We start from the raw sequence: 15520 nt of genomic DNA, 5'->3' as shown, positions 1-15520 counted from the left end.
TCAATAGTTTGTAGAGACACCTTTTGCAGCAATTACAGCTGCAAGTCTCTTGGTATGTCTCTATAAGCTTGGGACATCTAGCCACTGGGATTTTTGCTCATTCTTCAAGGTACAACTGCTCCAGCTCCTTCGAGTTGGATGGGTTCCTGCTGGTGTACATCAATCTTTAAGTCATACCACAGATTCTCAATTGGATTGAGGTCTAGGCTTTTGACTAGGCCATTCCAAGACATTTAAGATGTTTCCCCTTAAACCACGTGAGTGTTGCTTTAGCAGTATGCTTAGGGTCATTGCCCTGCTGGAAGGTGAACCTATGTCCCAGTCTCAAATATCTGGAAGACTGAAACAGGTTTCCCGCAAGAATGTCCCTGTATTTAGCACTATCCATCATTCCTTCAATTCTGACCAGTTTCCCAGTCCCTGCTGATGAAAAACAGCCCCACTGCTTGATGCTGCCACCATGCTTCACCGTGGGGATGGTGTTCTCGGGTGATGGGGTGTTGAGTTTGCACCAGACATAGCATTTTCCTTGATGGACAAAAAGCTCATCTCATCTGACCAGAGTACCTTCTTCCACATGCTTGGGGAGTCTCCCACATGCCTTTTGGCAAACACCATTTTCTTTCGTTAAACAATGGCTTTTTCTGGCCGCTCTGTGCAGTGTACAGCTTAAGGTGGTCCTGTGGACAGATACTCCAATCTTCGCTGTGAAGCTTTGCAACTCCTTCAGGTTTATTTTTTGTCTTATCGTTGACTCTGTTTAATGCCCTCCTTGACTGGTCTGTGAGTTTTGGTGGGTGGGCCCTCTCTTGGCAGATTTGTGGTGGTGTCAAAATCTTTCAATTTTTCAATGGTGCTCCGTGGGATGTTCAAGGTTTCTGGTATTTTTTTTATAACCCAACCCTGATCTGTACTTCTCCACAACTTTGTCCCTGACCTGTTTGGAGAGCTCCTTGGTCTTCATAGTGCCGCTTGCTGGCTTGCTGGTGCCCCTTGCTTAGAGGTGTTGCAGACTCTGGGGCCTTTCAGAACAGGTGTAGATATCCTGAGATCATGTGATACTTAGATTGCACACTTGGACTTTAAATAATTATGTGACTTCTGAAAGTAATTGGTTGCACCAGATCTTATTTAGGGGCTTCATAGCAAAGGGGGTGAATACATATGCATGCACCACTTTTCCGTTTTTAATTTGAATTTGTTTTCAACAAATTTTTCACTTCACCAATTTGGACTATTTTGTATGCCCATTACATAAAATCCAAATAAAAATCCATTGAAATTACAGGTTGTAATGCATCAAAATAGGAAAAAACGCCAAGGGGGATGAACTTTTGCAAGGCACTGTACCCATTCAATGCTGGTCTGACCAGTCGGGATCCATAATTCATTATTGTTTTTATCACGAGGGCTAGGATATGTTCCGGGTAGCCTCTGAGAATAACATTGAATAAGCTGATATACGGTGACTGAGTTTATCAGGAAGTGTACAGGAGATGTGACTGACCATTAAAACCAACCCTTACCAGAAACCGTGGAGAGATGGCAGTATTTGTGCCAAACAAAGCGAGAAACCACTGCATTTAACCATGGCAAGATGACTGGGAATATGGTTGAATACAAACAGGGTTGTTATTCCCTCTGTAAGGCAATCACATGCAAAATGTCAGTATAGAGACAGAGTGGAGTAGCAATTCAATGTCTCATACACGAGACGTATGTGTCAGAGTCTACAGACAATCACAAACTACAAAAGGAAAACTTGCCACATCGGACACCAATGTCTTGCTTCCAGATAAGCTAAACACCTTCTTCGCCTGCTTTGAGGATAACACAGTGCCACTGAGGCGGTCCGCTACCAAGGACTGTAGGTTCTGCTTCTCCGTGGCCAACATGATTAAAACATTTAAGCTTGTTAACTCTCGCAAGGCTGCCGTGCCAGATGGCATCCCTAGCCTGTCCACCAAGCATGCACAGACCAGCTGGCTGGAGTGTTTACGGACATATTCAATCTCCCTGTCCCAGTCTGCTGTCCCCACATGCTTCAAGATGGCCACCATTTTTCCTGTACCCAAGAAAGCAAAGGTACCTGAACTAAATGTCTATTGCCCCATTGCATCCACTTCTGTCATTACAAACTCCAGCATTTCGCTATACCCGCAATAACATCTGCTAAACATGTATGTGACCAATAAAATTTGATTTCAATGAGAAAAATTAAGAACTTAACATTTCTTCAAGTGCAGTCCCAAAAACCATCAAGTGCTATTCACACTAAGCGCGAACTAGATGGGATATCATTGTTTTTCAACAGTACAATGACCCAAAACACAGCTCCAGGCTGTGTAAGGGCTATTTTGACCAAGAAGGAGAGTGATTGAGTGCTGCATCATATGAACTGGCCTCCACAATCACCTGACCTCAACCCAACTGAGAGGGTTTGTGATGGAGTTGGACCGCAGTATAATTGCACAAGGCGAGGCCCAAATGCAGACACAGGAGGCAGATGGTTGAGCTCAGATTTTTATTGCACCAAAAGGGTTAGGCAAAAAGGCAGGTTGGGGAAAGGCGAGGGTTCATAAACCAGGTCAGAGTCCAAGGGGATAGGCAGGCTAGAGGTTAGGCAGGCGGACCACAGGTTAGAGTGGTCAGGCAGGCGGATTCGGCGTCAGGACCGACAAGGGTCAAAACCATGAGGGCCAGGAAAAAACAGACTGGGAAAAATAGGAGCTAGGAGAAACGCTGGTTGACTTGGCAAAACAAGATGAACTGTCACAGAGAGAAACACAGGGATCAATACACCGGGGACTAATGATTGGGGACTAATCACCAAGACAGGTGAAATGGATGAAGGCATGACAGTACCCCCACCTCTAGGGACGCCACCTGGTTGACCGGGATTTCGGTGGTGAAAGTTGGCGATGAGGGCCGGGTTCAGGATGTCTCTAGCGGGAACCCAGCACCTCTCCTCCGGGCCATAACCATCCCAGTCAACCAGGTACTGGAAACCCCTGCCCCGTGGTCGAACACCCAGGAGGCATTTCTCTGTGTATGCCAGATGGCCATCGATGACGGGGGGAATGGGCCTGGAGACAGACGACTAAGGGATGTGAGACACAGGATTAATCCTAGACACATGGAAAGTTGTGTGAATACGGAGGGTACAGGGTAAAACAAGATGGACAGCAGTGGAACTAAGGACCCTAGAGATGGGAAAAGGACCAATGAGATAGGGGGAACAGTTTGCGGGACTCCACTTTAAGGTGCAGGTCCCGAGTGGGAGGCGCCATACCCTCTGCCCAATGCGGTAGCGGGGAGCTGGAGTCCGGCGACGGTCCACTTGTCGACGATACCTAAAGTTGGTCTTGAGAAGTGCCGCTTGAGTTCTTCTCCAGGTACATCGACAGTGGAGGACAAACATCTGGGCCGAGGGTATGTGGACCTCTTGCTCTGGGAAGAGTGGAGGTTGATACACCATAGAGCACTCAAAACGGGAGAGTCCTGTGGCTGAACAGGGAAGGGTGTTCCGAGTATACTCCACCCAGACCAGTTGTCGACTCCAGGTAGTGGGGTTGGTTGAGACCAGGCATCTTATGGTGGTTTCTAGGTCCTGGTTAGCTCGCGCCGACTGGCCGTTGGATTGGGGATGGAATCCGGAGGACAGGCTGGCCAACAACCCAATAAGGGTGCAGAAATGGGTGGCCTTGGAGAACCGGTCCACTACCGTCAGAATGACAATGTTGCCATCAGATGGAGGGAGCCCAGTGACCAAGTATACAAAGTATACAAGCGGTGGACACTTTTCCTGTGCTTTTAGGGCCCATAATGCAATTCTTCAATTCTTCCCAAAAATGGGTATGGCTTCACAACGGTTTCAGATTTTAAGAAAATGACGGAAAATATGCAGCCGAAGTCCAACAAGATCGGATACAAATTAATTTCTTTAACTAATTATGCCAAACATTAAAATGTTGAGTAATGTAACAAAGTCATGATTTAAATAAATTACATTACATGTTATGTTGGCTGACAATTTGTTAGCTACACTATCCTTACGAACCGCATAGCATTACAGCAGTATGTACCGGTATGCTAGTTACCTAATGTGAGTTGGCTACTAATACATCGAACTTGCCATGCAGTATATTAACTATATGCTAACTACGCAGCTTTTATTGACTTGATTATTCACTTCATTCTTAGCTAAGTGGTATAGTCGTGGTGCCTTCTCAATGGACATTGTTAATTCTGGCCATCTACTCTGATCTCAGAGCACTCTCTTCTGAGTGTTCCAGAGCGCAGAATAACTGAATTTATGAACACTCAAAACCTGTTGAATGCGGCTGGTGTCTGTAAACGTTGGCAAAAAAAGCATTATTTTGCCAGCAGTACATTTACAGTCACCAACGCTCTGAATAACATGAAAACAGCCTAATCAGCTCTGTTTGGGCAAGGAAAATGGTCAGAGTGAGGTGTTCTCTCATTTGTGTCTGGGTGTAGTTGGGAGGTCAAACCGCTTGGATCAACTCTACTCCTCGGCCAGAGCGTCCAGTGTGTGCTCTGAACGCTCTGAGCTAACAAACAGATAATCTGACACTGCTCTGGATTTTCAAATGCTCAGAGGGCACTCTGGCACTCCACATTGAATTTACGAATACACCCAAAATCGTAAGCTAGCAAGAGGTTTCATAGCAACAGCATCAATTTCCGATACAGGGAAAATGCTAATACGCTCAACTGAAACGATACTGTTCATAGCATGTTTTTCAAATGCTAAATTATCTGAAATTGATTGTGTAGCTTATCGAAGATGTTTTGGACATGAAGCACGACATGCATGGGATTTGTGCCACAAATGCTAAAATGTGTGGATTTGGAAACAGTCACAGGGTGACTAAATCAAAGCATGGATTGCTGTCATACCTACTTACAGGGTTAGGAAACCAATATGTAATTTGTGTGTGATTTAAATTGGCTGCTAATAACGGACCATTAGTGTTGATCTAGGATCAGTTTTGACATTTAGATGACAATTAATAAGATCACATGGACATGATGGACCTGATCCTGGAACTGCACTACTACCCTGATCACAACCTGTATCTTTACTTGTTGATCTTCATAGGTGTTGAGTCATGCGTAATGATGTCAATCACAGCACACTGGCTACTAGGTAAGTCACTTGATAAGTTAATTATGTCCTGTTTATTTCTTTCTAGGACTTTGACATTGACATTGTGTCGGTGATCAACGACAATGTGGGCACCATGATGACCTGTGGATACGATGACCATCACTGTGAAATAGGCCTAATTGTCGGTGAGTCTCACTAGGATCCTGTTGCACGTACAGTGGGGAGAACAAGTATTTGATACACTGCCGATTTTGCAGGTTTTCCTACTTAAAGTATGTAGAGGTCTGTAATTTTTATCGTAGGTACACTTCAACTGTGAGCGACGGAATCTAAAACAAAAATCCAGAAAATAACATTGTATGATTTTTAAGTAATTAATTAGCATTTTATTGCATGACAATAAAATACCAACCAGTAAGAATTCCGGCTCTCACAGACCTGTTTTTCTTTAAGAAGCCCACCTGTTCTCCACTCATTACCTGTATTATCTGCACCTGTTTGAACTCGTTACCTGTATAAAAGACACCTGTCCACACACTCAATCAAACAGACTCCGACCTCTCCACAATGGCCAAGACCGAAGAGCTGTGTAAGGACATCAGGGATAAAATTGTAGACCTGCACAAGGCTGGGATGGGCTACAGGACAATAGGCAAGCGCTTGGTGAGAAGGTAAAAACTGTTGGCTCAATTATTAGAAAATGGAAGAAGTTCAAGATGACGGTCAATCACCCTTGGTCTGGGGCTCCATGCAAGATCTCACCTCGTGGGGCATCAATGATCATGAGGAAGGTGAAGGATCAGCCCAGAACCACACGGCAGGGCAGGCAAGGTCCCTCTGCTCAAGCCACCGCATGTCCAGGCCCGTCTGAAGTTTGCCAATGACCATCTGGATGAGGAGGAATGGGAGAAGGTTATGTGGTCTGATGAGACAAAAATAGAGGTTTTTGGTCTAAACTCCACTCGCCGTGTTTGGAGGAAGAAGAAGGATGAGTACAACCCCAAGAACACCATCCCAACTGTGAAGCATGGAGGTGGGAACATCATTCTTTGGGGATGCTTTTCTGCAAAGGGGACAGGATGACTGCACCGTATTGAGCGGAGGATGGAAGGGGCCATGTATTGCGAGATCTTGGCCAACAACCTCCTTCCCTCAGTAAGAGCATTGAAGATGGGTCGTGGCTGGGTCTTCTAGCATGACAACGACCCGAAACACACAGCCAGGGCAACTAAGGAGTGGCTCCGTAAGAAGCATCTCAAGGTCCTGGAGTGGCCTAGCCAGTCTCCAGACCTGAACCCAACAGAAAATATTTGGAGGGAGCTGTTAGTCTGTATTTCCCAGCGACAGCCCCAAAACCTGAAGGATCTGGAGAAGGTCTGTATGGAGGAGTGGGCCAAAATCCCTGCTGCAGTGGGTGCAAACCTGGTCAAGAACTACAGGAAATGTATGATATCTGTAATTGCAAACAAAGGTTTCTGTACCAAATATTAAGTTCTGCTTTTCTGATGTATCAAATACTTATGTCATGCAATAAAATGCAAATGAATGACTTAAAAATCATACAATGTTATTTTCTGGATTTTGTTTTAGATTCTGTCTCTCACAGTTGAAGTGTACCTATGATAAAAATTACAGACCTCTACATGCTTGTAAGTAGGAAAACCTGCAAAATCGGCAGTGTATCAAATGTTCTCCCCACTGTATATGGGGATTAGTGAAAGTGTGACATAGCATAGTAGGGTTGGGTGTCTGATTTGACAGACAACGGTTTAGCCTATTTGAACTTGACTGGCGCCTCGCAGTGGCAGCGCACAGCACGAGTGACATTCCAAATATTTTTCCTATTTGCCATAACCCATTTCAATAAATGTTATATACATTTACATTTTAGTCATTTAGCAAACGATCTTATCCAGAGCGACTTAAAGTTGTTGCATTCATCTTAAGATGGCTAGGTTGGACAACAAAATACTGTATCTCAGTCATTCCTCAATAAAGTATCTATCAGCAAAGTCAGAACTAGTCGGGAGGGAAATCAAGTTCGTGCAAGGGTTTGATGGCACAAGCGGGGAGCCCATCCAAAAGCGTGTTGCAGTAGATGACAAGTGCCTGGGTTTGGGAAAGGGGGATACTTAGTCAGTTGTACAACTGAATGCCTTCAACTGAAATGTGTCTTCTGCATTTAACCCAACCACTCTGAATCAGAGAGGTACGGGGGCTGCCTTGACATCCACGTCTTTGGCGTCTGGGGAACAGTTGGTTAACTGCCTTGCTCAGGGGCAGAATGACAGCTCGGGATTCGACCCAGCAACCTTTTGGTTACTGGCCCAAGGCTCTAACCACTAGGCTACCTGCTGCCACTAGGACCTGTGCCGCTTCCTGTGTGAGGTAGGGTTGTACCCGAAGAATGTTGTAGAGCAGAGTCACTGAGTTTGATATTTGCAGAGAACGGCGGGGTGTTGTCCACGGTCACACCAAGGTTCTTTGCTCTACGGGAGGGGGACAGTCTTGAATCCTGACTGGTTTGGGTCAAGTAGATTGTTCTGAGAATATAGCGAGAGAGTTGGTCAGAGACTGCGCGCTGAAGTGTAATGGAAAGACAATGAATGGATACCGGTCTGTAGTGTGACGTCAGAGGGGTCGAGTGTTGGTTTTGAGGTGGGGAGCGACTCTGGCCATTTTGAAGGCAGAGGACGCAGCTAGTGGTCAGGGATGAGTTGATGAGAGAAGTGAGGAGTGGGAGAAGGTCCCCAGACATCTGGAGGACGGGATAGGGTCGAACAAGCAGGTTGTTGGTCGGCCGGACCTCACTAGTCGCAGGATTTCATCTGGAGAGAGAGGGGAGAAAGACTCAATAGTGGACTCAATAGGCTGAGTGAATGAGGAGTGGATGTCATCAACTTTCTTTTCAAAGTAGTTGACAAAGTCGTAGGGAGGGATTGGAGAATTAAGGAGGGAAAAGTTGGAAAATAGTTTCCTACGGTTAGAGGCAGAAGCTTAACATTTTGATTGATAGAAAGTGGCTCTAGCAGCAGAAGGTAGAGAGAAGGGAATGAAAGGATGATTGGTTGAAAACAAAACTTTTTCGCTCAGTTGCCCGCAGCCCTGTAAGCTCGCAATGAGTCTGAGTAGAGCTGAGCAGAAGGGGAGGGCCGCGCCGGGAGGAAAGAGGGCAGTGGGTGTCCTAGGATGCGGAAAGGGAGAAGAGTAAGGTTGAAGAGGCAATTTCAGGAGACGGGGAGAAGGATTTAGCAGAAGGGAGAGATGATAGGATAGAAGAAGAGAGAGTAGTGAGAACGAAGATTGCGACGGCGCTGCCCATCTGTGTAGGGTTGGAGGAGAGGGAGACAGAAAAGGAAACAAAGTAATGATCAGAGACCTGGAGGGGGGTTGCAGTGAGATTCCAGCCTCTAGTAAAGATGATGTAAAGCGTATTCCCTGCCTTGTGAGTGGGAGGGGACTGGGAAAGGGTGAGGTCAAAAGAGGCAAAGAGTGGGAAGAAATTAATTGAAGACAGACATCGGGAGGTTGAAGTCGCCCAGTACGAAGAGGGGTGACCATCAGGAAATTAGCTTATGAAGGTGTCAAGCTCATTGAGGAACTCTAAATGTACCTGGTGGGCAATAGATGACAACAATGTTAAGCTTAAGTGGACAAGTGACAGTAACAAGGAATTCAAATGAGGAGATTGACAGGTTAGTGAGGGAGAAAATATCATCTCCATTTAGGAGAAATTAGTAGGCCTGGGCAAGCACTTTGACAACCAGATGCTCTTGTACTACGAGAGAATACGTAGTCCGATGAAGATAGCAGCTGGAGTAGCAGTGTTCTCTGGGGTGGTCCAGGTCTCCGTCAGGGCCAAAAAGTCTAGGGACTGAATGGCAGCATAGGCTGAGATGAATTCAGCGCTCTTGACCGCAGATCGGCAGTTCCAAACACTGCCGGGAACCAGGAATCCATAGGTTGTGTCTGCACAGGGTACACTAAATTTAGAAGGGTTGCAGCAAAGGGGTGGGGAGCATCTAATGCCTAGAAGGAGACACAGGTATAGAAACCACACATGGTTGCCAATACTACAAAAGAGCAAAAGGAGATAATTTGAAAATAACAACGTTAGATCCTCAAGTGAGAGAGTGGTGCCTTCCTCAGACAACTCTGCAGAACTGTCTTTGTTTCGGCGACGAGACCGGTGCTGACACGACCGTCGCTTACAGCTGGGGCTGAGAAAACAGGGAAGACCTAAGTACTAACACTAATTGCTAATTTTCCTAGGAGAGGAGAAACTACTCCCCCTACAATGCAGCCACTGATTACCAAAACAACAACAGTCAAATATTGACCTGCTCATTAATCCTGGCTGCAAGTTATGAGCAGTGAGCAGTTTACACACCAAATAGGCTACTGGGAAGACAAGACGGCACTTAAAGTAGCTAGCAAAAAGACAGTACTAGACAAGAGATTAAGAAAATACTTATACTGAACGCAAAAGAGAGCAAAAAATGACACCAAAGCAGTGCAAAATGTCCAGTCAGAAAATATTGTTTTTCTCTCTGTCAGATGCAAGGGCCATATAGCCTAAACTTGTAAAAATGTTAAATAATGAACACTTCCTAAGTATCTCCATAAGTATTTAGAAGTTTTAAAAAAGTAGGCTATATTTCTTTCTCTTTCCATTCGATAGGCTTTGAATATGACTTTGGGCTACGCTTTCATCGTTTTAAGCATGCATGGCTTCCTCCTGATCAAACCATGAATAATTCTAACGGGAGTTCCATCTCAAAAAGTTGTTTCAATGGTCTAAAAAATGTAAGGTAGCCAGAGTAGGGATGGGCATTTTAAATAATTTCACTATCGAATAAATCTCTCGAATATCTGGATTTTCAAAATACATGTGTTTTAAAAAAATCATTGTTTAAATTTGGTAACTGGCTTGCTGTGCAGCCTATGCGACTTGGGAGATCTGTTTGCTTGCAGCAGTGTGGGAGATGGGCAGGGGCCAATAAGTTTGACATGAGGGAGAGAGTAGCCATGCAGACCCGCGCTAGTTTGACAAACTTGTAGATACCGTAGGTTATCTATCATCCCATCTTGTAGTGCTTCTCTTGACTGCATCAAATCGATGTGATGAAGTTAGCTGAAATAGATTAGCCTAAGATATCTAGGCTAATTGAAGCTATTTTCCTGAGCTTCCCATCCCTCTCTACAACAACTACATTCAGATTAAACAACAGCCTATCTAATGGTTGCTTGTTGTAGGCTACTCATTCTCATTTAGCTCATTTCATTCCATAATTTTTATTCAATTTTGCATTGATTAGAAATCTCCCACATTGCTTGCTACACATGGAGCCACAGATTGTAGCCTAGTGCCACTTTGATTGTCCGACAATAACAACGAATGTGTGAAACCTGTGTAGATTAAAGTGTGTATTTTTATGGGTCGCATGTCATAAAAACTATACTGAACAACAATATAACCGCAACATGCAGCAATTTCAACAATTTTACTGAGTTACAGTTCATGTAAGGAAATCAGTTAATTGAAATGAATTAGTCTATGGATTTCCCATGACTGGGCAGGGGCCTGGGAGGGCATAGGCCCACCCACTTGGGAGCCAAGCCCACCTACTGGTGAGCCAAGCCCAGCCAATTAAAAACGTTTTCCTCACAAAAGGGCTTCATTACAGACAGAAACGAGACCCCCAGCTCCGCTAAAACCATTGACAACTACATCATGTTTTCAAGGGATTGGGAAATAAATGTTATAACTATTTGTTTTAATATCATCACCTATTGAGCATAGTCGGAACTACAAATGTTTAATTATTCCATGCAAAACAATTGTGCACATTTAGCCCTATCATCAGAGTTGTACAGCAAATAACTATGCTTTTCATGATCCGTAAACATCAATGATCATGTAATGTCAGATACATGAAGGTACAGTTGAAGTCTGAAGTTTGCATAAACCTTAGCCAAATGTATTTAAACTCAGTTTTTCACAATTCCTGACATTTAATCCAAGTAAAAATTCCCTGTCTTATGTCAGTTAGGATCACCACTTAATTTTAAGAATGTGAAATGTCAGAATAATAGTAGAGAGAATGATTTATTTAAGCTTTTATATCTTACATCACATTCCCAGTGGGTCAGAAGTTTACATTAGTATTTGGTAGCATTGCCTTTAAATTGTTTAACTTGGGTCAAACGTTTCGGGTAGCCTTCCGCAAGCTTCCCACAATAAGTTGGGTGAGTTTTGGACCATTCCTCCTGACAGAGCTGGTGTAACTGAGTCAGGTTTGTAGGCCTCCTTGCTCGCACACGCTTTTCAGTTCTGCCCGCACATTTTATATAGGTTTGAGGTCAGGGCTTTGTGATGGCCATTCAAATACTGTAACGGCGTTCGTCTGTTGAAGAAAGAGAGTCGGACCGAAATGCAGCGTGTAGGTTACTCATGACTTTAATGAAAGATATGACGGTACATGAAATAACTGAAATACGAAAACAACAAACGAATCGTGAAACTAATTACAGCCTATCTGGTGAATACTACACAAAGATAGGAACAAACACCCATGAAATACAAAGCGAAAGTCAGGCTGCCTAAATACGGTTCCCAATCAGAGACAACGATAAGCACCTGCCTCTAATTGAGAATCGCCTCAGGCAGCCAAGCCTATACCACACTCTAATCAGCCGCGATCCCAAATAATACAAACCCCAATACGAAACACAACATATAAACCCATGTCACACCCTGGCCTACCCAAACATATACCAAAAACACAAAATACAATGACCAAGGCGTGACAAATATCTTGACTTTATTGTCCTTAAGCCATTTTGCCACAACTTTGGAAGTATGCTTGGGGTTATTGTCCATTTGGAAGACCCATTTGCGACTAAGCTTTAACTTCCAGACTGATGTCTTGAGATGTTGCTTCAATATATCCGCATAATTTTCCTACCTCATGAGGCCATCTCTTTTGTGAAGTGCACCAGGCCCTCCTGCAGCAAAGCACCCCCACAATATGATGCTGCCACCCCCGTGCTTCATGGTGTTCTTCGGCTTGCAAGCCTCCCCCTTTTTCCTCCAAACATAAAGATGGTCATTATTGCCAAACAGTTCTATTTTGTTTCATCAGACCAGAAGACATTTCTCCAAAAAGTACAATCTTTGTCCCCATGTGCAGTTTCAAACTGTAGTCTGGGTTTTTTATGGCAGATTTGGAGCAGTGGCTTCTTCCTTGCTGAGCAAGCCTTTCAGGTTGTCATTATAAGACTCATTTTACTGTGGCTATAGATACTTTTGTACCAGTTTCCTCCAGCATCTTCACAATGTCCTTTGCTGTTGTTCTGGGATTGATTTGCACTTTTCTCACCAAAGTACATTCATTTCTAGGAGACAGAATGCGTCTGCTTCCTGAGCGGTAGGACGGCTGCGTGGTCCCATGGTGTTTATACTTGTGTACTGTTGTTTGTACAGATGAACGTGGTACCTTCAGGCATTTGGAAATTGCTCCCAAGGATGAACCAGACTTGTGGAGGTCTTGGCTGATTTCTTTTGATTTTCCCATGATGTCAAGCAAAGGGGCACTGAGTTTGAAGGTAGGCCTTGAAATACATCCACAGGTACACCTCCAATTGACTCAAATTATGTCAGTTAGCCTATCAGAATCTTCCATGACATAATTTTCTGGAATTTTCCAACCTGTTTAAAGGCACAGTCTATTTAGTGTAGTTAAGTTTCTGACCCACTGGAATTGTGATTAAGTGAAATAATCTGTCAGTAAACAATTGTTGGAAAAATTACTTGTGTCATGCACAAAGTAGATGTTCTAACCAACTTGCCAAAACTACAGTTTGTTAATAAGAAATTTGTGGAGTGGTTGAAAAACTAGTTTTAATGACTCCAACCTAAGTGTAAGTAAACTTCAGACTTCAACTGTATGCATGTATGTGTATGACTGTGTATACAGTATGTATATATAATATTTAAGTAATCCCAAGTGGATGGGGTTTGTCGGGGGAAGGGGGGAACATATACCTATACCTTCGCTTTAATATATTGTCTTACTATCCTTCAAATATGCATATTGCATAGTATATCTTAGATAACTAAGGTTGTTCCCTTCAGAATCTCTTCCCTAGGTGTAAACTTGATCATGTTGGCTCTGGATAGAGCTCTACTGAGGTTCAGGTTTTCATGGTAGCATTTTGCTCTAGTCTAGGAGAGGTAGATGCAGCCTTCCAACAAGGGAAAGCCCAGCATAGGATCCAAGGTTTTCTTCTGGGTAGTTCTTTATGTTCTATTGCTCTGACCTTTCAGGACACTGGCCATGTAATCATACTAACATTCATTTCTGATGACTATGCCTAATTCACATACTCTAGGCTCCACATGCTTTATCAGCTGGGACGTGAAAGGAATTAACCAGGTGATCAAGCGTAGCCAAGTGTATCCTCATCTTAAGTCCTTAGGTCTGGACACTGTTTTTCTCCAAGAGGCCCATCTCCGGTCCAGCAACCATGACAAACTAAAGAGGATAGGTACACCAACTATTTCACTCCAACTTTGGTGCTAAGGCCAGCGGGGCAGCCATCCTTATCAGAAAAGGCACCCCCCCGTTTGTCTCCTCCAAAGTAATTTGAGATTCTTATTACAGATATATTACAATGATGGGGAAATTGTTTAGCACACAGGTTATTCTCGCTAACCTCTATGGTACTAATTGGGATGACATTCAATTTTTCTTTGACCTCATCACAACACTTCCCGACCTTAACTCTCATCATTTGATATTGGGTGGAGATTTAAATTGTGTATTGCATCCAAGTCTTGACAGATCCAGACCGAAGCCCAACAATGTAATTTCAAAATCAGGCGCAGTAATCAACTCATTTCTAGAATCCTATCATTTTTCTGATCGATGGAGGAGGAGCAGTCCCACTCCTTTTTTCCTCCAGTCCACCGCTCACACTCTAGGAATGACTTTTTCCTGCTGGACAATAGAATTCTTCTATTTTGTAACTAATAGCAAATATCACAGCATCGTTATCTCAGAAGATAGCCCTGTCCAGCTAGATATCTGCTTTCCGGACAGTACTGTGTCACAACGCGCTTGACGACTTGACCCACTACTACTATCCTGTAGTGCCTTTAAAAAATACATATCAACTCACATTGATGTATATTTATAGATACACTTTACCTGACGTGTCTCACTCTGTGTGGGAGTTGTTTAAAGCATATGTCAGGGGCCAAATGATTTCATACACAGAGTATGACAACAAACAGAGCACCAAACACTTATCGGAGCTATCTCAACACATGCTAGATGTGGACAATAGATATGCCTCTTTTCCAACTCCTGAAATCTACAAAGAGAGACTGCTACACCAATCCGAATTTGACAATATTTCCACCAACCAAACGGCGCAGCTTCTGTTTAAGTTGAGGCAAAAATTCTATGAAGACTGAGAGAAAGCTGGGAAGTTGTTATTGCACCCGCTTCGACAATCTGCTGCTAAGTCAAATCCACCAATGAGAAGGGTATATCTAGGGAGACATAAGCCCACAGGTGGGCTGGGCCTTCCCAAATGTTTACAGTACTACTGGTCAGCAAATATATCTAAATGTGTTTATTGGGTTTCTACATTTCAAAACAAGCATGACCCAACTTGGGCCGTCATGGAGTTACAGTCAAGCCTTCCAACTTCTCCGGTCCCGCTCCTGTACACCCCAATGTCCGTGAATCATGGCACCCATGTTTTGATTCCCATTGTTAAGAACTCCCTTAAAATCTTGTCCCAATTCCGAAATCACTTTAGCCTTAAACAAGCAAGCGGCTTCTCCCCATTAACATCTAATCATATCTTCCCAGCGTCACAGATTGACACAGCATTCCAGTGCTGGCATAGGAACAGTCTGGTGGGTTTTTTTGTGACCTATTTGTTGATAATACATTTGTCTCATTTGATACTCTGAAGGTTTACCATAATATTCTCAATACCCACGTTTTTAGATACTTGCAAACTCGCAGCTTTGCCAAAAAACATTTCCCTTCATTTCCACTCGAGCCTACTAAGTGTCCAGTCGAGAGATGCTTAGATTTTAACCCTTATCTGAAGGGCACAATCTCCAGATTATACGACATAATACAGAACATTAATCTGCCTTCCTTTGCAATACAAAATCTGCATGGGAGCAAGACGTAGGTGGCGAGCTACACAATGATATATGGCAACAAAGTATTGAGCGTATCCACACTAGAGGTCGACCGATGAATCGGAATGGCCGATTAATTAGGGCCGATTTCAAGTTATTTTTGGGCGCCGATGTGCCGATTTTATTTATATATATTATATATATTTTTTTTTTACACC

At 43.7% G+C, this 15520-nt stretch overlaps 1 pseudogene; it reads left to right on the top strand.

The window, feature by feature from the left end:
* LOC124036480 overlaps positions 1-15520 on the top strand; it is a 77088-nt pseudogene that overhangs the window by 25089 nt on the left and 36479 nt on the right.

This window comes from Oncorhynchus gorbuscha, linkage group LG05 (genome assembly GCF_021184085.1).
Source record: "Oncorhynchus gorbuscha isolate QuinsamMale2020 ecotype Even-year linkage group LG05, OgorEven_v1.0, whole genome shotgun sequence".
NCBI lineage: Eukaryota > Metazoa > Chordata > Actinopteri > Salmoniformes > Salmonidae > Oncorhynchus > Oncorhynchus gorbuscha.
The sequence above is the reverse complement of the archived record's forward strand: the minus strand, read 5'-3'. Positions and strand labels throughout refer to the sequence as shown.